The following is a 22823-nucleotide window of genomic DNA, read 5'->3' as shown; positions in this document are numbered from 1 at the left end:
CCCCCAGTGGGGAGGCAGAAGGGAGGGGTGTAAGCGGCCAGCTGCATTGAGGGGCTTGCAGAACAACGTTCTCCCTGAGAACATTGAACTTGCCTGACAGGGAGGGCATCTGCCGTGCCCAGCAAGTGGCGATGCCAGATCACTGCGGTGCGAGCCGAGGAAGTGCTTTCCTCCCTCTACTGGCTCCTCCTTTTCCTGCCACCACCGCCCGCCTGCCACCCCACGCCAGAGATCGGGAAGATAGCAACTAGAATGCGGGATCTGTAAGAGCCGGCTTCACTTTGAGTTTTATTTCTTGGCTAGGTGATAGCCACTAGGACTCCTGGAGCCAAATCTGCCTATTTCTCTCTGCTTTTATTATTGAACTATTTAATGAACATGTACTATGTGCCAGGCCTATTGTTAAACTCTTCAGGTATGTTGCTACTTTCAGTCTTTGTGCCCACCCTTTGAGATCAATATTACTACTGCTATTTTATAGATGATGAGGATTATATATAGGCCGGGTGCGGTGGCTCACGCCTGTAATCCTAGCACTCTGGGAGGCCGAGGTGGGTGGATCACTCGAGGTTAGGAGTTCGAGACTAGCCTGAGCAAGAGTGAGACCCCGTCTCTACTAAAAATAGAAAGAAATTATCTGGCCAACTAAAATATATATAGAAAAAATTAGCCGGGCATGGTGGCGCATGCCTGTAGTCCCAGTTACTCGGGAGGCTGAGGCAGTAGGATCACTTAAGCCCTGGAGTTTGAGGTTGCTGTGAGCTGGGCTGATGCCATGGCACTCTAGCCTGGGCAACAGAGTGAGGCTCTGTCTCAAAAAAAAAAAAAAGAAAAAAAAAAAGAATTATATAAAAGTTAAGCAAATTCACCCAAGTTCCACAACCAGGAAGTGAGGGTGCCAGGATTTGGTCCCAAGAGAGCTGGCCCAAAAGCCTACATTTGTCCCCGTTATAGCCCTATCATAGCCCAGGGTCGTCTTCACGTGGATACAGGAAGGGCATTTTTCTAGAGGCAGCAGAATCTAGTAAAACCATAATCATGGGGACCCTCTGTGACCTGGCCTCTCGGATTCTGAAAGGAGTGATTATGGGGCTCAGGCCAGAGGCCACTCGCTACCCAGCTGTGAGCACATAGGAGCCTTAAAGAGATTTCCGTTCACTCTCACCTAGAGGTATTTCCAGTGAGGGCTCCGAGTCTTCATCTGTGCACACAGACCCTTGCACATGTACGAGCCACTAATTGAATGAAAGTCAACAGGATGAATGAATCAAAGACACACCGAATGTTGTTGGATGCCATGTTTTCTCTCTTCGAGGCAGTAACCCATGCATTGACTTAATGCAGCTGCAGAGGAAACGATTCCATTCTCAGGAAGCTTCCCTTCAGGAGAAAAGAAAGACAGTCAGAGAGGAAAGAATTGGAGAGGAGGGAAAGACACTCTACTTCATCCTTCCATCCTTATCTCAGAAGGGAAATAAATCAAGAGTAGCATTAACTGTTTCTGAAGTACCGGTGACAAGGAGACCATGAATAGCTTAAGGTTATAAACCACCTTGATATTAAATTTCCTAAATGCTTAATTCTGTGGCAGTTCCCCCCACATCTCCCAGCTTATCACTAGCACCACAGCGTGTTCTGAGTAAAATACAGGGCAGTTAAGTTTCTCGCAAGAACTGATTGCCAGCAGCCCCCGAGACAGCTAGGAGTCAGCCTTTTTTGGACTGGGTACAGAAGAGATGTGGAGCTCAGTGTTATTCTGGTCCTGAAGAAAGAATGCTGTGATTTCTAATGATGTCTCCTAGTGGCCTCAAATACAGATTGGACAAGATGGCTAACAGCATTGCGCTCTGAAGGACACTGCAGCTGAGGACCTCCAGGGCAGAGGCACCCCTGGGGAGCAAGCCTTTTCTTGCTCCTAGGGAAAAAAATGCACCGAACACACAAGGTTATTCCCTCACATGCCTTTGCACGACACACCCACCCGTCGCTGCAAACACACACCACGGAGAGTGCAGATGTGGTTTTGACTTGCAGCAATGAGCAATTTTCTGCTTTTCTTTTTATCCTTATAAAAGTGCGTCGAATTAATTGCGGCCAATTACGTACAAATCTCTTTCCCTCTGCCAATCAGAGCTGCCTGAACAGGCAAGAGGCGCTCTCACCTGCTCCGTTATGCAAATTTACATTCAAATGCTGTAGAACAATGCAGCCTTCAGCACAGCAGTGATTCCAGGTTGCTAATGAGGAGAAGCTGCTGCCAGAGGAGCTGCTTTAACCCTCTGATGCTGGGGCGGGAAGGCAAAGAAAGGCTTCAAGTGGAGACGGAGGCAGAGTCAAAATCAGTGCCGGCTGCACTCAGAGCGCGGTACCCTGTGAGGCTTGGGCCCCGACGTGGAAGCTCACCACTGGGTCTGACATAATTTGGGACCTTCTGGAGTCCAAACAATGCAGGCAGAATAGCTTGATTTCTTAAATACCCCTGTGGTCTGACAACCATAAATACATTGGCAGGATCTAGTGGGTATCAGCATGGGGCCAGGTGTGGTCACAAACACACCGATCCGCAGAATACCTGCAGTCAAGGGCAAGCGTGATCCACCTTGCAAAGTGCACAAAAACGATCAGCACATGCAGGAAGAAACCAACGAACACTCAGATCTCACATCGTGGGATTATATGAAAACGGCCAGTACCATTCAGTCATTCGTTTGCTCAGGACCTGCTCTATGGAGAGAGAGTTATTTTATCTGCCAGTAATCACAGTTGTCGGGACCCGTTTCTCTCTTGACTGCCTCAGCTTGTTAACTTGCCCTGGCATTTCAGAGTCTCCTCTTGAATTGGAATTACAATCTTGCCTCTCAACCCCAAGTCACGGAAAAGAGGCTTTTAGCACAATTATGTAATTGTCACCCTGGTCCCCGTGCTGGGGGTGGTGCGAGCCAGACAGCCTGCACGCTAGGCATGGGCATTTCTGCTCGGCAGTGGTGGCTCGGGGACTTGGGGTGGGGCGAGGAGGAATTTGGTGCCGGGAAGTGGGGCAGTTTTCCAGCTCCTCCTGAAGAGTCTTTGTGATGTGACTCCAGCTTTCATCTGGAAGTTGAGATCACACAGTCCACTGTGCCCCTGTCCCAGGAAAAGCCCCTCCAGGTTCCAGATGACCCAGACAAATGGCCACTCCACATCCCTTCTCCTCTTGGTGGTGCCAGTACTTCTATTCGTATGTGGGCTGCTGTAGAAACATAGAAAGGACAATATCCTTCCAGCATCTGGAGGATCTGTGGGCTAGGAAAGAAATAGGAATCACTTAAAGAAAATGATTCCCAAGGCAAATCCATAAGCTGGGCCTACTGGTCTGCGTGACCACTACTTTTTTGGAATGCTTTCATGTATTTATACCTTCCAGTTCAAGCATTTATATATTTTTAAAAAAAATTTAAATTGCCTCTTAAAATGCATTTTAAAAGATATTTGTCTTGGAGAAGTTGAATGTGTTTAATCACACATCAGGAAGACATTGTTTTACATTGTCTTCCTCTTAACACCTAGATGGGATCCTTTAGACTGAAAGAACAGGGCTTTTGATGTTGTGGAGCATGTAGGAAAATAGGGGCTGTCAGGCTTGGATGCCCCAGAGGGGGCTTAGCAACACACCAGAGCCCAGGAAGTGGGGTGTGGATTTGGAAGGTAAGTAGGAGCGCTGGCCTGGAACCCAAGCCAAGGCAATTCAATTCCTTCCCTCCGGTGCTTCATTACCCGTCCTCGCACCCCCAGATGCCAACCCCGTCCTCCGACAGCCTGAACCCACCTCTGTCGCGCTCCACTTGAATCATTGATCAAATGTTTATTTCCTTCACTGAATTAAAAGTTCCTTGAGGCAACAGACATGCTTTCAATAACCCTGTCTACTCAGCTCCCGGGACAGCGCCTGGTACATTATAGAAGTTTGTTAAATGAATGAATGACTGTTCCCAGAACATAAGCTCATAGTATTAACACTAAAGTTCTGCTCTCTTATGGATTAAATTGCCTTTAATGAGCCATTTACAGTATTGTTTCTCTGGGAAAGTGTATTTCTGTTTCTGAACAGCTGATTTATAAATGAACTGTAGGTTGGCACCTGCCTGTTGAAAATTGCATTTCAAAGCCAAAAATAAATGAACCTTTGTATTACGTGTTCTTTTGCAATATTAGCAACTGTCGCCCTCGTGCATGGTAATCACCATATTAAAACCACAAAAGCACACCCCTCATTGGGAACCACTAGGTGGCATTCTCTGGACTAGGTGCTCTACATTCTTTGTCTCAGTTCTGACCCACACCCTTTAGGCAGATGCTACCTCTACTGAACAAAAGAGAACACTAACACAAGACCTGCGTAATCTGGTTAGGTTCCTAAATCTCTCTGGTGCCTCAGTTTCTTAATTTATAAAATGGGGATAAAAATGTTACCAACTTTTACACCTGTTGTGCTGATTTAGGACTTACTATTTGTTAAGTGCATAGAACAGTGCCTCATGCATACTAAGTCCTCAATTAATATCGTGCCTGAATTGCCCTGATTTGCTCCTAAATCTGTCTCACAAAGCCCATGCTGCTTCTAAGAGACGATTCACATATGCCCTGAAAGCCACAGCCTGTTAGGAATCCACCCCAGAGCCCATCACTTGGTCCTCCTTCCAGTGTCCCTGCCCCCGACACTTGCCTGCTTCAGTGAGATTCTGGGGTGGGAGGTTCTGGAAAAGGTGTGGAAGGGAGAATGAGGGAGTCACTCAGCAGTGCTTAGACCTCCCTGGAAATAGCTGTGGCTCCAAGGATGCCTGGATGAAGGGCATCTTCGTGGCCTTGTTGGGCAAGAAGCGCCTGGTACCTCATTGTAACCAGCCTTGTCGGTCTTTTTAGAGGAAGCTCCCAACATCCTCCTAGGCATGTGGCAAGAGCTCAGTGGGTGTTTCTAAATCTGTACCTGTTGCCCATCACTGTGACAGAAAACAATGACTTTGATGTGAGCTTCAAATGTGATTCCGTTTGACTACTGGGCCCTACCCCAAGCAAACTGTTTCTCACAGGAGTGGACCGAGTCCAAAACTGGCTCTTTCTTCAAGCCTTCCCTGATGGCATGGTCTACATTGCCAAAGAATTGTCTGTTCTTTCAGACTCTTGGAAAAAGTAAACCTCATTTTTTCTACCTCAAGCTCTCTGGAAGACTTAGAGAATAGCTTTAGCTTCACTGCAAATTATTGCTGGAGCCAGAGAACTTATAATATTCCCTACGTTTTTAACTAATACCATTTTCACTAGTGTATTTAGCAACAAAAATTATGTTCTTATTGTTATAAATAGTTGCGACTCTGTGATAATCTGTCCACCAATGAAGGAAATACTGACCCTGCCAAATGTCCGCTTGCCATTTGGAAAATTCACAGAATGTCAAGTTAGATGTTGGTTTGGGAGAGTCTGAGTCCTAATGGTTTCAGCCCCTGACACTCCTCTTCTCAGTTCCCAGCCCGGGGAGCTCTCTTCCCATCCCCTTGTGCTACTTAGGGTCCCTCCTGGCCAATTCACACTTAACACGTGTGACCTATTAATGTGCCTTATCCTGTCTATCTGTAAGATGCAACTATAATGTAGTGATGTTCTCTAAATGAAGGATGGAAATCAGTTTCATTGTTTTTAGTCTCACTCTTCATTTATTCAGTCATCAGACAGATCCTAAATACCTACCGTATACCACTTACGGGAACAGGGTATAGGAAAATCAGAACAGCTCTGCATAAACACGTTATCTCTGATCTTCTTGTCAGCACTGAGCTTAGCATCCAACCACACAGTCTATCTCAGGAGCCCTTAGTAGCAGCCACGTGCCCATAGCTGAGGCCTAGAGGCCCTGGCATAAGAAAGCCAAAAGCTGAGCTGATCTTTGTCATCTCAAAGAGTCTCTCCAGAAAATCCCCCTACGCTTTGAAGCCCCTAGTTCAATTTGGATTCTACCTCCTGCCAAAATCCTGCCCCTCTCCTCAGTTCTTTGGGTTAACTAAGGTCTTGGTGTGTCATCTCCCTGGCTTTTTCACTTTTTATATTTTCTACATTTAGCATAATACCTTGTATGTAACAACAATTAGTTCAACAAAGAGTTATTATAGGAGGGTTACTAGTTAGTCTGTGAGTAGGGCTGCAACATTTAGCAAATAATAATAGAATTTAAATCTGAATTTCAGATAAATAGCGAGTACAATTTAAATATAAGCATGTCCCAAAATATTATGGAAACCCTATCTGTGAGGTATTGGAGACACACAAAAACGGTCCCAGTCTCGTAGTCTAGTGAGAGAGGCAGATACTTAGATCTTACACAGGATGGCAAGTTCAACAACAGAGGAATTTCCTTGGGTGCACAGGTTAAAAAATTCAGTCTTTTAAACTTTCAGCATAAGATTTGCTCCCCTTATCTTTAGTAGTTTTCGGAACCTTCTCCAATCTTAGTTGTGAGTTATAGCAGACAGCACACTGTGGTCCTAAAGCCCTCCCACTGATGTATAACACAGCCTGATCACATCCTTCCCACATGCCATATTGCTCTTTAGCTTCCCATTACAGGCTCCTTATTTAAAAAGAAGCACTGCTATGCCCATGCATGCAGCTTGTGGTCCACTAGGGCTCCATGATCTTTCTTGACTGTGCTTTTTACAAAGCCAGTTCCTGTCCCTTCTTGCTCTAGCACAAACTGTGAGAGTTACTGTATATGCTTCTTCATTGAACTTGATCCTTTTAATATCCTCTTTCATCAGGCCAGTCCTACTGTTTTGATGTTTAATTCTATTCCCCAAGTAGCTAGCCATTCAATCTAATCTGATGTGATCAGCAGATTTAAAGAGCAAGTTTTCCATCTCATCATCTAAGTTATTAAAGAAAACGAGACCCTTCCCTTTGTGTGTGATAAGTTACCCCATACTCCCAACTCAATTGGTCGTGTCTATTCTTTCACCAGTGTCTCCCCCACCTAGTGATGGGGCCTCTTATTTTATAAAGAGAATCCTATTACTTTATAGTTTGCATTGGTGTGGGTTAGAGGCTTTTTACCATTCCATTAATTGGCTTCTAATTTGGAATTTCATGAATAATTTTAAAGCAGGCTAGCTTCTTTGTAATCCGTTAACAAAGAGAACATGATATACACACTTGGAACCATTAAAAGGATCCAGTGGCCTAGTGTCTTAATAGAATTATCACACATCTTGGTAAGAAAACTTTTGAGTAACTTCCTACTAGATAAGTGAGAAAATATCCCCATTAGTGAGTGCATTTCCCTCTAATTAGGATTTAAAAATATAAGTGTAAAATTGACTCATCTAGAATTATTTTCCCAAACATGTGTTACAATTCAAAGGCAATCTATTCTGCCAGTATCCTATCCATTCAGCCCATTTGCTTACTCTAGAAAAAAGTCTCTTCTCTTCTCCAAGCCTGGGATGAAATAGACCTTGGGTTTTAAGTGGAAAAATAAACTTTAATATGTTTATCTGATGCAAACTTGAACTTGTTCTTCTGATTCAATCAGACCAGGTGAATGGGGCTAGATTCAGAGAGGAAGGCACTTACAGTGGTATATTGTTAGAGACAAGAGTTTCCAGGGAATGGCTAGTCTAAGTTCGGCCTATCAGATGAGCATCTGATCTAAAATTGGGAAAAGGATCTAAAATTGGGAAAAGGATCACAAATGAGTTTATTCTTCCCTGTCCTTCCATCTTTTTTCACGTTAATAGAAATGACATGTTATACAGTGTGATATACTAATATTGAGCATATTTATATTTGTCTCTCTATACTAGACTGTAACCTCAATGCAGGCATGAATTTTTGTCTAGTTTGTTCACTGATGTATCTGCAGTGACTATAATAGAGTCTTGCGTATACAGATGCTCAAATATTTATTGAAGAATTAATTATTTAGTCAACAAATGAGAAGACAGTTCTAATTCACATAGCGTTCATAGAATGAGGCAATACTTTTCACTTTTTATTAGCCATTTGAATTTGAGAAACAGTAGAAGATAGTATCATAACCGATGGTTGGGGGACAAAGTAGAGAGGGTAATGTAGATAAGAAGTATTTGACATTTATAGTCCCAGATAGAATTTTCTCACCTTGTGGTTTCTACTCCCATCAAACCCCCTAAATTAGGTAGATATTTAAGAAGAAAACCAAAAAACTGAATAAATGGGGTCTCCAACTGTGCTACTATTGTGGCTTGTCAAATCTCAAATTATAAATTTCTTTCAAGACCTATTTGGCAAGATATTTGCCTTCTTCGAAGTCCCTGATTAGTTCTTGTCTCACGTGTGAGAAAAGTACAGGAGACCCCTCCACGCATCCGCGTGTGAGGCCGGCACTGTCCTGGGTGGTGACAGCTCAGCTTCTCCATCAGCCAAGTGTTTGCTGAGCACTTTTTATTTCCATAGAAAGATATAATCATTTAACAAAAAAGGAGCTAACCCTAAAATGGCTGTAACATTTTCCACTTTTAGAGGGAAAAAGAGATAAATGATAATAAAACAAGCTTGTATAGAGGATATATGGTGACTTTGTTATTAAAACTAACAATAGTTTCTAAAAATCTAAACATTATCTCTGAAACCATCTATGGTCTTTTGTATCTAAATTTCTGAATAGCATCCGCATCCCTGTGTCATGTCACATAGCAGCTGCTCACTTGTTATGTTTAGTGAATAGTAACCTTAAAGTGGAATGTGAATTAATATAGTTTAGAATGATTCTCAACAAAAGAGTTGAAAGTAAAAGAGTTTTTTTTTTTGGCTTAACTCTTAGTCAACGAGAAAAATTAAATTCCATTCCTCTACCAACATGCTTATTGATTTTTTACTTTTGTAGCAGTCACCTTATAATAATTGTGTTAGCATTGTAACTGGAGGTCCATCAAGGACGACCTAGGCACATTGGACTCCCCTGAGTCCTAAAGGACCGACGAGGCTGGAAGTGTCTGCCATACCTGCCCGTTGACTTTCTAGTGCAGTTCCTGGTGCGGAGAAGGCACGCAATAGGTGTGTGGGGACTGAATGAAAAAGGAGAGGGGACAGGGATAGGCAATGGCTGTTTGGTCTTGGACAGGTAATGAACTGCCCAGGCCTCTCTTTCCTCCTCCGTATAGCGAGGAAGTTGCTCCATTGGCATTTCTCAAACCCTGTTGCATAGCCTATGACTCTATAAGAATAATGGATATTCTTTAAAAAAATAATCCATGGCAAAATAGGTTTAGGGAAATGCTGTGTCAAGGTTAAATAAGTTTCTTTACCAAAAGATTGTCAGAGTCCTCTCCTGTGACAGTCCATTGTGAACCCCCGAAGGGGATGCAGTACACGCGGTGGGATCCCTAGGCTACCTCCCAGCACTGCCTTTCTGTAAACTGGAGTGTCCCACGCATACAGCTGACTTACTGACCAAAGCAAGAAGTTCTGCTGTGCTGTAAGTGGGTCACAATGTGACAGTGTGTGCCCATGCTGGCATTTCCATTCCTCAATTTGGAACTGACTGATCGATTGCCAGGAAAGCAGAGGTTTGCCAGTCCCCCTGCCTTGCGCTCACTCACCCTAGACCCTGCCCCCACCCCAGCTGCGTGACTCTGGAGATGTTGAAATTGCATTAGAACTTCAGGTTATCATGATAATAACTGGAGCACCCCTAAATTCATTGGGGCATCTTGCACTTGGAAATCTTGGTAGTAACCTTCAGTATCTCCCCCAAAATTATATGAGCTGCTGGAGCTTCTGGTGCAGCTTCAGAATCCCAGTTTCAATGGTGAATCCATTTGTATCTTTTACTTGAAAAATTCTTTAAAGGCCATTTCTCCTTCTAGCACCTGCAGCTTTTATAAAACATCTGGAACAATCCCTTGAGCTCTCCTAGGCTGGTCTGTGAGGTAGAGTGGAGTGGATGGTATTAACGCCTCTGTAACAGTCTTGCCTAAAAAGAGGTTGAAGGAGCACAGCCAAGACCACCTGTCATGCACAGGATGACTTAAGGATAAAACTCAAATGCCTCTGTCCCTACGACTTCGTTTCATTTCATCTCCATGTTATCATAATCATCTCTAACTTTGTCACATTTTGGGTGCCAAAGAAATATTCATAGGCATTGTCAAGTCCCAGATCTGACAAGCTCTTGTGGGATTTCAGATCTGATATGTTTTTTGAAGGAAAAATGGAGAAGGTGCCAGGAAAGATATCCTCCACTGGCATTAGGGCAAATTAACCCCTTATTCACCAGGCTAGCCCTAGATATGAGGACTGCTATTGCTCAACTATATGTTGCCTGATAATGCATTGGCCTGTAAACAGTGCACTTTGAATGGGGTTTCTAATTAAATAAATGTATCCACATTTGTGCTATTCAGTGCTTCATCTATTATGTCATTCATTCATTCATTCATTCTGAGAGCCTACTAAGTGTCAGGTACTGCTCTAGGCACTAGAGATACAGAAGTGATGAAAACAAACAAAAATTTTGTCCATTATATCACATTCTAAGGGGGAAAGGGTAGAAAATAAAAAGGTGATTATGTCTGCGAGCAATACGTGTGGACACCTGGGGCTTTCTGGGCAGAGAGAAGAGCATGCTAAGGCAGGAGCTTGCCTGGGAGTTCTAGGAACTGCAAGGAGGCCAGTGTGGCCACCAAGGAGGGGGCGAGGGAGAAGACTAGGAGAGGGGACAGTGGGATGAGGACAACTCTGCCACCTGCTCTCCTCCATTCTTCTAAACATACGGATTCTGTCAAGGCTTCTCCTCTGATATCCTCCCATTATTTCCCCCCTAAAAATAGTCCAGGCTCTTAGTGGCTGTCCAGTAAACGTCCCTTCTCCAACCTCTCTGTTCTTCAAGTTGTGCTGCTTTAGCTGCAACCACACCTGGCCAGCATGGTGGGGCCTGCGTCGCATCCTTCCTCAGCTTCCCCATCCCCTGGGCTCCACGGTGTGCTATCTAGGCGTCAACTTAGTGCTCCACGTTTGCAGGTATGAACTTCCTTCCAACTTCAGTGCAGACACTGTGCTCACGTCCTCTGCATCCTTGCTCGTGCCGTTCCGCTTGCCCTGACTGCCCTCCCCAAACCTCTTTGCCTGTCCCGTCTTGGCCAGTCTGCAGGCGTCGGCTCCGTCTCTGCCTCCTCTGTGGAGGGAGGCCCCCAGCCCCGTCCTGTCCTGATGATCTCTGCTCCCTCTGAATTCCTCAGCCCTCGCCTTCCTCCCTCCCATTGGGATTGGCACGCTCGCTCAGTCACTGCATTCTTTATTCCACAAGAGTTTAATAAGCATCTGTGTGCACAGAACCCTGTGATGTGTTTTACACTTAAATGTGAGGACCTTGGCTTTGAACCCTTGCTCTGCTACTTTCTAGCTGTATGGCCTTGTTCAAATTACTTACTATCTGTGCTTACTTTCCATGTCCATTAAATGGGGATAATAATGCCTCCCTCATAGGGCTGATGAGATGAACGAGTTACTATATGCAAATTGTGCGGCACATGGCAAGTGCTGTAGAAGTGTTAGCTGCCGCCAGCATTATGTTATTATCATCGTTATTATTTCCAGCTGAACTGTAATAGTAGGGATCGGATCTGTTGCCTCATTTCATTTCGGAGCTCAGTGACTTATGCTTGATTTATGCCCATTGAATGCGTGTTGATGATATTTTATGGATGGATGCACGGCTTTGCCAAACATCTAAAACTTCAGGGTACAGGTTATGACGTGGTAAAGTTAATATAGTTAATACAGGAATAAACCCAGGTGCTTGGCTCCAGTAGCTCAGGCACCAAACCTGAGCTAGTTAACATGCAATACAGTGCTATTATCTGATTTTACAAAATATTTCAGGAAATATTTATTAAGGCTTATAGATCCAAATTTTATAAAATACAAAAGAAATCACTGCTGTGTATTAAGATCATCATTGGGAGGAAAGCTGATAATTAACTAAATTCCAGGAATCTGAAGAACTGGCACGTTATGTTCTGCAAGCTATTGTTTCAGCCACAGCGGAGGGTGGTGACAGGAGAAGGAGCTCCAGTCCCTCCTTCCCCTCCTCCCTCCTGAGCCTATGTGGGAACCCAGCTCCACACGGGACTCAGAGAGGCGAGGGGCTCCTACCCCAGCAGCACCGCACGCAGAGCCATGAAGACATGTTCTAGAAGGATGGCATGGTCAGAGGCAGAAGGGCAAACTTGCTGGCCTGCTCACATCCAAGTACAGGTGTCTTCATACGCAAACTTCAGTGTGTTTGCCGCTGTGGACAATTATAATTATGCCATAATTATAATTATACTAATGTTAATACTGAGAGAAAAAGCAGCCGAACCCACTAAGGTATTAAATGCTTATTATATGCTAACTCACTCTCTGAGGCAGCAAAATGTCATCAGGTTCATCAGAGGCCCAGGAAGAGAACGGAGTTAATTTTGGCACTTTTGTTATGAATATGTACCTGTATCTTCTAACTACATTCTATAATGTTATTGTTATCATAATTCAGTCACCTCCTCTGAGTGAATTTGAACAATATTCTCTCCAATGAATAATTTATAATGAAATGTAAAAATGATTATTTATGCCTCCCACTTCCATCCCAGATAACTTCCATGCAGGTGAGGGGTCTGACTTTCTAACCTACCACGAGATCCACGGGAGGTTGTTCCATGGGAAGGCCTTGGATGGCTCCTCCGGACCCATGTTTTGAAACGGAGGATTTGTGATGGGGTGCTCGACCTTACTTCTCTTCTTGGAACAGTGGTAAAATTCAGTTCCACAGCTAAGTGGCTTGTTCATTGAGTCACACCGTCAATAAATGGTAGAGCTCAGATTTGAACTTAGATCTTTAAGTCCATAACCCAGGTATACACTTAGTGCTTTGCCATGAAATTGTCCTTTCGACATAACCACAGACTACCTGTTTTTCACATCTGTCCTGAGCATTTACGGGCCATGGGATAGTGAAGGAGGTCATGCTCTTAGAGAGGCTACTCTGTGTTCCACCTGACCTTCCTCCCCGTTTGGGCCCAGCGAAGGATCACGGTGGCGGGGAGGGAGGCCATTCTCTCCAGCCACTTCTCCTGCTCCTCAGACGCTGCTCAGAGTCTGAAGTCACACATGTTCACTTCACCCAGTTGGGCTGTGGGACATTATTATGGAAAGATTTAGTAGCAGGCGGCACAGTTTGATGCAACGCCCCTGGGCTAATGAAGATAATACTAGTGGCTGTACTTGCTTTATACTTCCTGGAAAAACTGAGAATTTCAAAAGAAAGAAGAGATGTGAAAAGACTTTGGGAGCAGGAGGCATAGGACCCATCACTTTCACTCTTGGGTACTTAACCTTAGAGAAATGAAAGCTTGCATTCACACAAAAACCTGCACATGAATTCTTATAGCCGCTCTCGTCCTAATTTCTCAAAACTGAAAGGAACCTGAATGTCCTTCAGTGGATAAATGGATAAACAAGCTGGTACATTCATGCAATAGAAGACTACTCAGCAACAAGGAATGCTCTACAGTTACATGCAAAAGCGTGGATGCATCTCCAAGGTGTTACAATAAGTAAAAAAAGGGTTACATAGTATAGGATTCCATTTAGATGACATTCTGGAAAAGGCAAAACTGTAGGGCCAGAGCGCAGATCATGGATGCTGGAGTTAAGAGGAAAGGGAGGTGTGACTGGAAGGAATAGCACAGGGAGCTTTGTGGGTGATGAACTGTTCTGTCTCTTGACTGTGGAGGTGACTACAAGATTCTATCCACGGTTAAAATTCATAGACTTGTACATCAATAATAGTAATGATGATGACAGTGAAAGTCAATAGAAAGTACTATTAAAATATAGAGTGCTGACAGTGATAATAATGGCAACAGAAGGGTGCTCAGTAGGTAAGAAGGTGGTCTCCTTTCAATTCTGTTCTGCCACTTCCTCACAACGAGTAGCCCAGGCCAAAAGCTGCACTTGTCTCCTAAGCCTTCCCGCCTTTTCTCCTGGGTGCCTGGAAGGGCTGAGTGACATTTGGCCATTGATTCTTTTTGTGATGCAAACGTAAAATCAGAAGTAATGGAATGAATATTTATGTGTAAGATTCTCAAGCTTGGAAGACAAAAGCCCCCAGATTCCATATCTCATGCGGATGGATCCCTGCAAGGAACGTGTCCAATATCCATCTCCGCAAGGTCACAGCACTGGTTTCTCCTAATCTGCATATGCTGATCCGACGCGGACTGAATAAGAAGAGCCTTTTCCGGGTGGCCAGCTACCCGAGAAGGCAATTCCTCGCCTCCCTCTTCATTTCGGCAGAGCTGCTTTCATTTGCATGCTGTCACTCACCAGATCTAACTCTGCTTCACCTCCTTAGGACCAGGTGATGGCTGAGCAGGAGGTGGCCTTGTCTGGTGGTCAGAACGACAATCTAGACACCACCAGCATTTAAGGAGGTTTTGGTTTTGTTTTCAGAACCTGCTCTTTTGGTGTCATGGCCTCAAAGACTGTTTCCTCCCTCTCGCCCTGGAAACTAATCAGGTTGGAGGAGGAGTCTTAAAGCAGAGGGTTCCCCTAGTGCGAACTGATATTAACTCCCATCTCCACTCTTCCAAATCCACCCTCCCTGGTAGCTTCAATTGGCCTCCTTCAGGAAGTCTTCTGGGGAAACCCAGGGTGGCTGCAGCCTTGCTCCTTTGGGATTTCCATGGCAATGATATGCACCTCTGTGGTCTTGGTACTCTTGGAAAATAGAAACATATCTGATGATGCTTCTGTGAGTTGATCGAGGTCACATAGCTATCAAGTGGCAGAGCTGGGATTTTAACTCAGGCAGCCTGGCTCCAGGGGCTCTGCTCTTTCTCACCCCTTAGATTATGAACTCAAAACTTCTTTGCACAGAATTCAACTTTATTTGTGATCCAGGCCTTGCCTCCCTCTTCGGCTGTGTCAGCCTCCTGTCACCATGGCCATACCTGCTAGGCTGTGACAATGACAAGCTGCTCGTGGTCTCTGATCATGCCCAGGTTCTCTCACCATTCTGAGTCTTTGAACAGACTATTGTCTCTGTCTAGAAGCGCTTTGCTCCTCTTGTCCAAATGGTTAAGTCCCAGCCCCAGTGCACAGCCTGCTTGGCTCTGTGCTCCCACTGCCACGTGGGCATGGTGGCTCACAGCACCCACCATGTTGTTCGTTGCCGCATAGTCATACCCAGCTTGTCCCTCTGTCAGGGCCTTTGCATTTGCTGTTTCCCGAGCCTGGTACAATTTTCCCCTGGTCGTCATGTGCCTGGTTCCTTCTTATTCAGGTTTCAGTTCAGATGCCACTTTCTCAGAGAGGCCTTTTTAGGACAGCCAGTCTAAACTTACTCTCCCACCAGTCACTCTTTATCCTATTATACTGTCTCAGTTTCTTCATAGCACTTCATCGTCACCACTTGAAATCGTCTGTGTTGCATTTACCTGTTGCTGCACAGCAAACTGCCCCAACACTTAGTGGCTTAAAGCAAGAACTATTTCATTGTGTTTCACTATTTTGTGGGTCAGATATTTGGGTAGGTGTTGGCCAGGTGATTCTTCTATTAGTACTTCATGTGGCATCGACGGAGGTCACTTGATGTTCGGCTAGTGGCTGGGCTGGGCTGGAGGGTCCCTAATGGCTTCACTCTAATGCCTGGTGCCCTGGCTGGAATGGCTGGAAGTCAGGGCTCAGCTGGGACTGCAGACAGGAGCTTCTACAGGTAGTATCTCAGCATGGTGGCTTCAGGGTGGTTGGACTTCTTACATTTTCACGTGGTGGATTGATTCCCTCGGAGCAAGGTTCCGAGAGGCCAAAGTGGAAACTGCCAAGCTTCTCATGCCCTAGCCTCAGAAGTTCTAGAATGTTACTTCTGCCACATTCTACTGGTTGAGCAAGTCACTTAGGCCAGCCAGAATCAGGGTGGGGGGACATAGATCTCTTTGCCATAGAGTGGCAAAGAATTTGTGGATAACTTTAATCTACCATAATTTAAAAAAAAAAAAAACAGGCTTATTATCTGCCTCCCTTCTTTACTGTGTGACCTCCTTGAAGGCAAGATCATATTCTGCAATATTGCATCCCTAGCTCCCAGAATCTTGTCTATATGCGTAGATACCAATTAATATTTGCTAAATGTTTATTTAAATGAAAGAATAAATGAATAAACAAATGAATAAAAAACTGAATGAGGACCAGGTGTGGTGGCTCATGCCTGTAATCCTAGCACTTTAGGAGGCTGAGGTGGGAGGATCCCTTGAGGCCAAAAGTTTGAGACCAGCCTGAGCAACATAGCAAGATACCACCTCTGCAAAATAAAAAAAAAAAAAAATTTTAAATTAAAAAAAAAAAACAAAACTAACGAATGTTTACGTTTCTGACTCTGGTAGGTAAACTCCTTGAAAACAGTATCTGATCTTTGTATCTTCAGTTCCTAATACAGTCCTCTACACTAATAGATGCTCAGTAAATATTTGCCAAATGAATTGATACATTTTAATTATTATAGTTAAAAGAGATAATGTAACTTATTCCTGGCGCATACAAAGGTGTCGAATGAGAGTGGCTGTTGTTAATGAATTAATAGTGCCCTATATGTAGGAAAATCAACTTGTATGTTTATTTAATAATAATTTTTAAAATGGAGCAGATCCCCACTTCCCTGACTCGTTCCCTTTCCCTTTCTGTCTGCGGCAGGCTGTGTGAGAGGCTCTCTAGTGGGCAGGAGGCAGCCCAAGGCCCTAGAGGCTGCACATCTCTGGTAGGAGCAGGGACCTTGACTCCTGGCCTTCCGGCACCTCTCTCCTTGCACTGTAGAGACTAATTCACATTGAGGTCATTAAGATGGAGGCTGAGATGAGGATCTGAGCAGCTCAGAGGGCTGAATTCTTATTCCCTACTGCTCTCCAGGAGGATCAAGTGAGATTACAGTTCTCTTAACATTCTGGCATTGTTTTGCCCTTGTGTGAGTATGCGCTTACAATAATTGCTGGAAGCCATATGTTGCATCCAGTGGGAAGGGTGGGAGTTGGCATTTGAATTTTCAGAAAAAGAAGGCTGCCCTTGTGTGTCTCCACTTACAGTGTGTGGCTTCACTCCCCAGTAGGCAGTGGGACTATTCTGCTGGCATTTGAGCTGGCAGTGGGGAGACTCAGTACCCAGAGGGTGAGTCTCAGCTTGTCCTCCTGCTACACCATGTGGCCTCGAACAACTTACTCCACCTCTTCAGGGCTTTGATTTCCTCATCTATGAAATGGGACTGATCTCTCAGGTTCCTTCCCTTCAGTGGCATTTCCCTATCCGAGTCTATATTTTGATAATAACAATCTGGGTGATGCCCAGAAAAAGACTCCAGATTCAAGGAAGTGCTATGATGGCCAAAGGTGATTAATGCGGAGTACTGTATAAATTTCCCTACTTTGAAATCAGACTGGGTTTGTTAATCCAATTGCTGGTCTTCCTGATATATTGGCCTTTCAAAAAATTTTTTTAAATTGTTTTTCAGGGTTCTCTTCATTCTATGGATTTTAAGACATTCTGTTTCTTGACAGAGCTAAATTTTATTCCTTCCCAAAACACCTAGAGAGCATTGATTGCCACTAAGGTTAAACAAGTGCCCTATAATGCCTTACAGCTGGAAGTAAGTTTTATCACAAGAACGTTTATTGGAACCATCAAGGTATTTGGAAGATTTTTTTTTCTTCTTCCCCACAGGCCTTTCCAAACATACAGTTTTCCATGGATGTGAATTTTAGTAAAATTCAAGTTTCAATGAAAGTTTTTAAAAACCCACGTTTTATTTAAACACAGATCTTACCAAGCTGAGATAAGAATTGTCAAAGCAAAAGGTAAACTCACTGCTTTGGCTAATTCTGGGGCAATGTGCTCTCCCTGTTGGTCCCCAGACTGGCCTAGTTTAAGGAACAAATTAGAGAACAAGAGTTTTCAATTTTAGGGACTGTCGCCTTATATAGGACAATTTTAGATATTAGAACTTCATCCCCACAGAAGCAACCAAGAATTTTGAGAATCCACCGTGGGCCAGATATTATGTTAAGTACTTTTTTAAAAAAATATTATCTTATTCATTAAAATAATACTTCCAGAAAAATAAGGTTCCACAATTTTAAGTAACTTGTCCATATTCATGCAGCTGGCTTGAGACACAGCTGGAATTCAAATCCAAATTTTCTGCCTCCAAGACCAGTGCTTTCTGTAGGACCAGTGCCTTCTCACTCTTCCCATTACTGACTGGTTGGTTTCTCTGATGATTTTCTTATGGAAAATGCTTTAACTACATAAGTCTTGCTATGTTGTTATCTAATTCCATTAGCTTTTTAATAGTTTTAATTTATTTTCAAACATTCCCTCCCCCCATCAGTGGCTTGTCTTTTATGATCTTACCTGTGTCTTTCAAAGAGAAGTTCTTAATTTTGATGAAGTACAATTTATCTTTTTTTCCAAAAAATATTAGGGAGGTACAAATGTTTTTGGTTACATGTATCGATTTTGTTATGCTTGAGCCAGAGTTGTAAGTGTGCCCATCACCCAGATAGTGTTCATTGTACCCATTAGGTAGGTTTTCACCCATCCCCTCCCACCCCCATTCCCCTGCTTGATTTCCACTGAGTTTTACTTCCCTCTGTGCAGATGTATGCTCATCCGTTGCTTCCAATTTAATATCGAGCACATGTGGTGTTTGTTTTTCCATTCTTTAGGTACTTCACTTAGGATAATGGTCTTCAGTTCCATCCAAATTGTTGCAAAAGGCCTTAATTCATCCTTATTGATCACCAAGTAGTATTCCATGGTATACATATAACACATTTTGTTAATCTACTCATGAATTGATGGGCACTTGGGTTGATTACACATCTTTGCAATTGTGAGTTGTGCTGCAATAAATATTCACATGCAGGTGTCTTTTTGATAAAATGACTTATTTTATTTGGTAAATACCCAGTAGTGGGATTGCTGGATCAAATGGCAGGTCTCCTTTTAGTTGTTTGAGGAATCTCTATACTGTTTTCCATAAAGGTTGTACTAATATGCAGTTGCACCAACAGTGTATAAGCATACCTTTCTCTCTGCATCCATGCCAGCATCTATTTTGGGGCTTTTTAATAAAAGCCATCCTAATTGGGGTAAGGGGATATATCTCCTTGTGGTTTTAATTTGCATTTCCCTGATAATTAGTGATGTTGAGCATTTTTTCATATATTTATTGGCCATTTGTCTCTCTTCTTTTGAAAAGCTTCTGTTCATATGAAGTATTTTGCCTAATTTTAATGTTTGTTTGTTTTTTCCTTGCTGATTTGCCTGATTTCCTTATAGATTCTGGCTATTAGCTCTTTCTCGGTTATATAGCTTGCAAATATTTTCTCCCATTCTGTACGTTGTCTGTTTGCTCCGTTGATTATTTCCTTAGCTGTGCAGAAACTTTTTAATGTAATCAAGTCCCATTTATTTATTTTTGTTGTTGCTGTGATTACCATTGGGATCTTCTTCATAAATTCTTTTGCCTAGGCCGACATCTAGAAGAGTTTTTCCAACATGTACTTCTAGAATTCTTATGGCTTCATGCCTTACATTTAAGTATTTTATCCATCTTGAATTAATTTTTGTGAGTGAGGAGAGATATGGATCCTGTTTCAATCTTCTGTATGTGGCTATCCAATTTCCCAGTACCATTTATTGAATAGGGCATCTTTTCCCCAGTGTATTTTGTTGTCTGCTTTGACCAAGATCAGTGGGCTGTAGGTGGATGGTTTTCTATCTGGGTTCTCTGTTCTCTTCCATTGTTCTATGTCTCTATTTTTGTGCCAATACCATGCTGTTTTGGTTACTATAGCCTTGGAGCATAGTTTGAATTCTGCTAATGTGAGGCCTCCAGCTTTGTTCTTTTTGTTTAAGATTGCTTTGTCTATTCAGGCTCTTTTCTGCTTCCACATAAAGTGTAGAATTATTTTTTCTAGATCCATGAAATATGATGTTGGTATTTTGATGGGGATTGCATTGAATCTGTAGATCCCTTTGGCCATTATGGACATTTTAACAATGTTGATTCTACCAATCCATGAGCATGATATGTTTTTCCACTTATTTGTGTTATCTGCAATTTCTTTCCTCAGTATTTCACAGTCTCTTTGTAGAGATCTATAACCTCCTTGGTTAAGTATATTCTAGGCATTTTATCTTATTTATAGCTATTGTGAATGACTGAATCTTTGATTTGACTCTGAGCTTGACTATTATTGGTGTATAGGAATGCTACTGATTTGTAAGTGTAAGTTGATTTTGTAACCTGAGACTTTGCTGAATTTATTTATCAAGTTCAGGAGTCTCTTGGTGGAGTCTTTGTTTTACCTCTTGTGCTATTATTTTATATGAGGTCTGGGCTTTAGCTTTTGGGTGGTTTTACACCAGTGGGTATCTATTGTGCTTATCCATGTACAATGGGGTTCTGAGTATTTCCTTCGTTGCATGTCTGGTCTTGACAAATTCCCTCAGTGTTTGCTTATCTGGAAAAGTCTTTATTTCTCCTTCATATATGAAACTTAGTTTTTGCAGGATATCAAATTCTAGGCTGGCAGTTGTTCTGTTTAAGAAGACTGAAGATGGGGCCCCAATCTCTTCTGGCTTGTAAGGTCTCCATTGAGAAATTTGCAGCTAGACTGATGGGTTTTCCTTTTTAAGTTACTTGGTGTTTTCACCTCATGGCTCACAGGAGCTCCTCCTTCCTGTTGACTTTGGCCAGTCTGATGAGTATGTGTCTTGGTGATTGCCTCTTTGTAATGAATCTCCCAGGTGTTCATTGAACTTCTTGTACCTGGATGTCTAAATCTTTAGCAAGACCAGAGAAGTTTTCCTTAATTATTCCCTCAAATAAGTTTTCCAGCCCTTGTGTGTTTTCTTCTTCACCCTCAGGGATGCCTATGATTCTTATATTTGGCTGTTTTATATAATCCCATATTTCTTATAGGCTTTGTTCATTCCTTTTAATTCTCTGTTCTTTATTTTTGACTGACTGAGTTAATGCGAATGAGTTGTATTCACGCTCTAAGATTCTTTCTTCTGCCTGGTCTAGTATATTCCTAAAACTTTTCACTGTGTTTTATATTTCCTTAAATGAATTCTTCATTTCCTGAAGTTCTATTGGATTTTTTTTCTTAATATGTCAATCTCTTAGGTGAAGTTTTCATTCATTTCATGAATTGTTTTTCTAGTTTCTTTGAAGTTGGTTTCCTAGTTTCTGTTGGATTTCACTGAGCTTCCTTACAATCCATATTTGTAATTCTTTATTTGCCATTTCAGTATTTTCATTTTGGTTGGTATCCATTGCTAGAGAGCTGGTGTTCCCTTTTGGGGGTGTCCTTTTGCTCTGATTTTTCATATTTTCAGAGTTCTTTTGCTAAGTCTTTCTCTTCCAGGGAAGATGTCACTTCTATTTTTGGACATTATCTTATCTAGATGGGGCTTTTTTCCCCTTTTCCCCTCACTTGTAAGTGAGTGTCTGTGGCACATGTTGAGTAATAACCTTGGGCTTTGCTGATGGGTACTTTGATGGGGATCTAGGTTCTGGATGGATATCTTGGTTATAGATATCCTTAGTGTGGTGGTTTTCTCAGTTGCTAGTTGTTTGTAGGCTGGAGCAGTGGTGAGCTATGTGTGTGGGCAGATTCCCTGTCTCTCTTTGATGAGGCAGGATGGAGGTCTTTGAGATCCTTTCTCTTTCCCCAACCCTGTGGTCTTCTTAACAGTGTGAATTATATTGACACATCCACTTTAATCTCTGAGACAGTAGGTGGTGCTTGTGAGTAAGAATCAACTACACCCTGTATGATTGAGCCCATAAATGCTGTAAAGGGCTGTGCAAATTGACCTCCCTGTCAGTAGGTGGCACTTGCCAGAAAAGACAAGCTGCAGTATTGTTTTTGGACTCTGTGCCTGGCTCTAGCCCTTCAAGAGAAGCACTTTAATGCTCCAGATGGTGAGGGGGGGCCCTGGAACTTCCAAGTGAGTCTTTATGCTCCACCACAGCAGAGGCAGGTGGGGGAGTGTGGCTGGGTGGAGCTGGGTTGGGTGAGCCTGCCCTCAAGTTCCAGTTGTTCTCAGCTGTTTCAGTTGGGGGTCAAAGATTGGCCCCCAGGCTTCTGGAGAGAGCTTCCAGGGAGGGGCTGAGGTGGCCCACCCAGCCAGAAAATCTGCTTGTGGAGGTGGGGGCTTTCTGAGTTCTATAATCTGGCTGTCAGGAGTAGGTTTCACTCTTCTTGCCCTCCCCTGCTCTGCAGTCTCTCTCCAGTGTCTGCCAGCAGGCAAGAGCTCAAACTAGCTGAGCTCCCCCATGATGGCACTGTGGGCTGGGAGTTCCCCAGTCCAGGGTCCCACTCTGGGCTGAGAGCACAGCTTTCCTGTTGAGGGGAGGGGTGCTCCAGGACTGTGCCATGGCTGGGACCCACACTGCACTTCCTTTTCAGTTCTGCCCAGACAAGCTCCCTCACCTCCCAAGATTAGTTCACAAATCTCCCCTCTGTGCCTCTGAGCAACACGATCCAGTCCTGGGGCTATGGGATATGGCCTGCAGGCCTGTCCCTGAATCCCCAAAGATCAATCCCTTCCCATGCCAGAGAGAAATGTGCTGGGCCCGAGTTGCCTATGCAGTGCTCAAGCAGGTTTGACGTCCCTCTGCTTTTGGGTGTGCCCTGCTCTGATGGAGCTGCCGGGTAGGCAGCACCTGGGAGGGCCAGTGAGCAGGGAGCTCACAGTCCAAGCACCCCTTAGTCCTC

At 43.5% G+C, this 22823-nt stretch overlaps 1 protein-coding gene across 1 annotated transcript in view; it reads left to right on the top strand.

Annotated features, from left to right (window-relative positions):
* The window catches only part of GRIN2B (glutamate ionotropic receptor NMDA type subunit 2B), a 292729-nt gene that overhangs the window by 256935 nt on the left and 12971 nt on the right, over positions 1 to 22823 (top strand). The gene's annotated exons all lie outside the window — the stretch shown is intronic.

The sequence above is a fragment of the Eulemur rufifrons genome, chromosome 16 (assembly GCF_041146395.1).
Source record: "Eulemur rufifrons isolate Redbay chromosome 16, OSU_ERuf_1, whole genome shotgun sequence".
Taxonomy (NCBI): Eukaryota; Metazoa; Chordata; class Mammalia; order Primates; family Lemuridae; genus Eulemur; species Eulemur rufifrons.
Note: the sequence above shows the minus strand (reverse complement) of the source record. Positions and strands in the feature narration are given on the sequence as shown.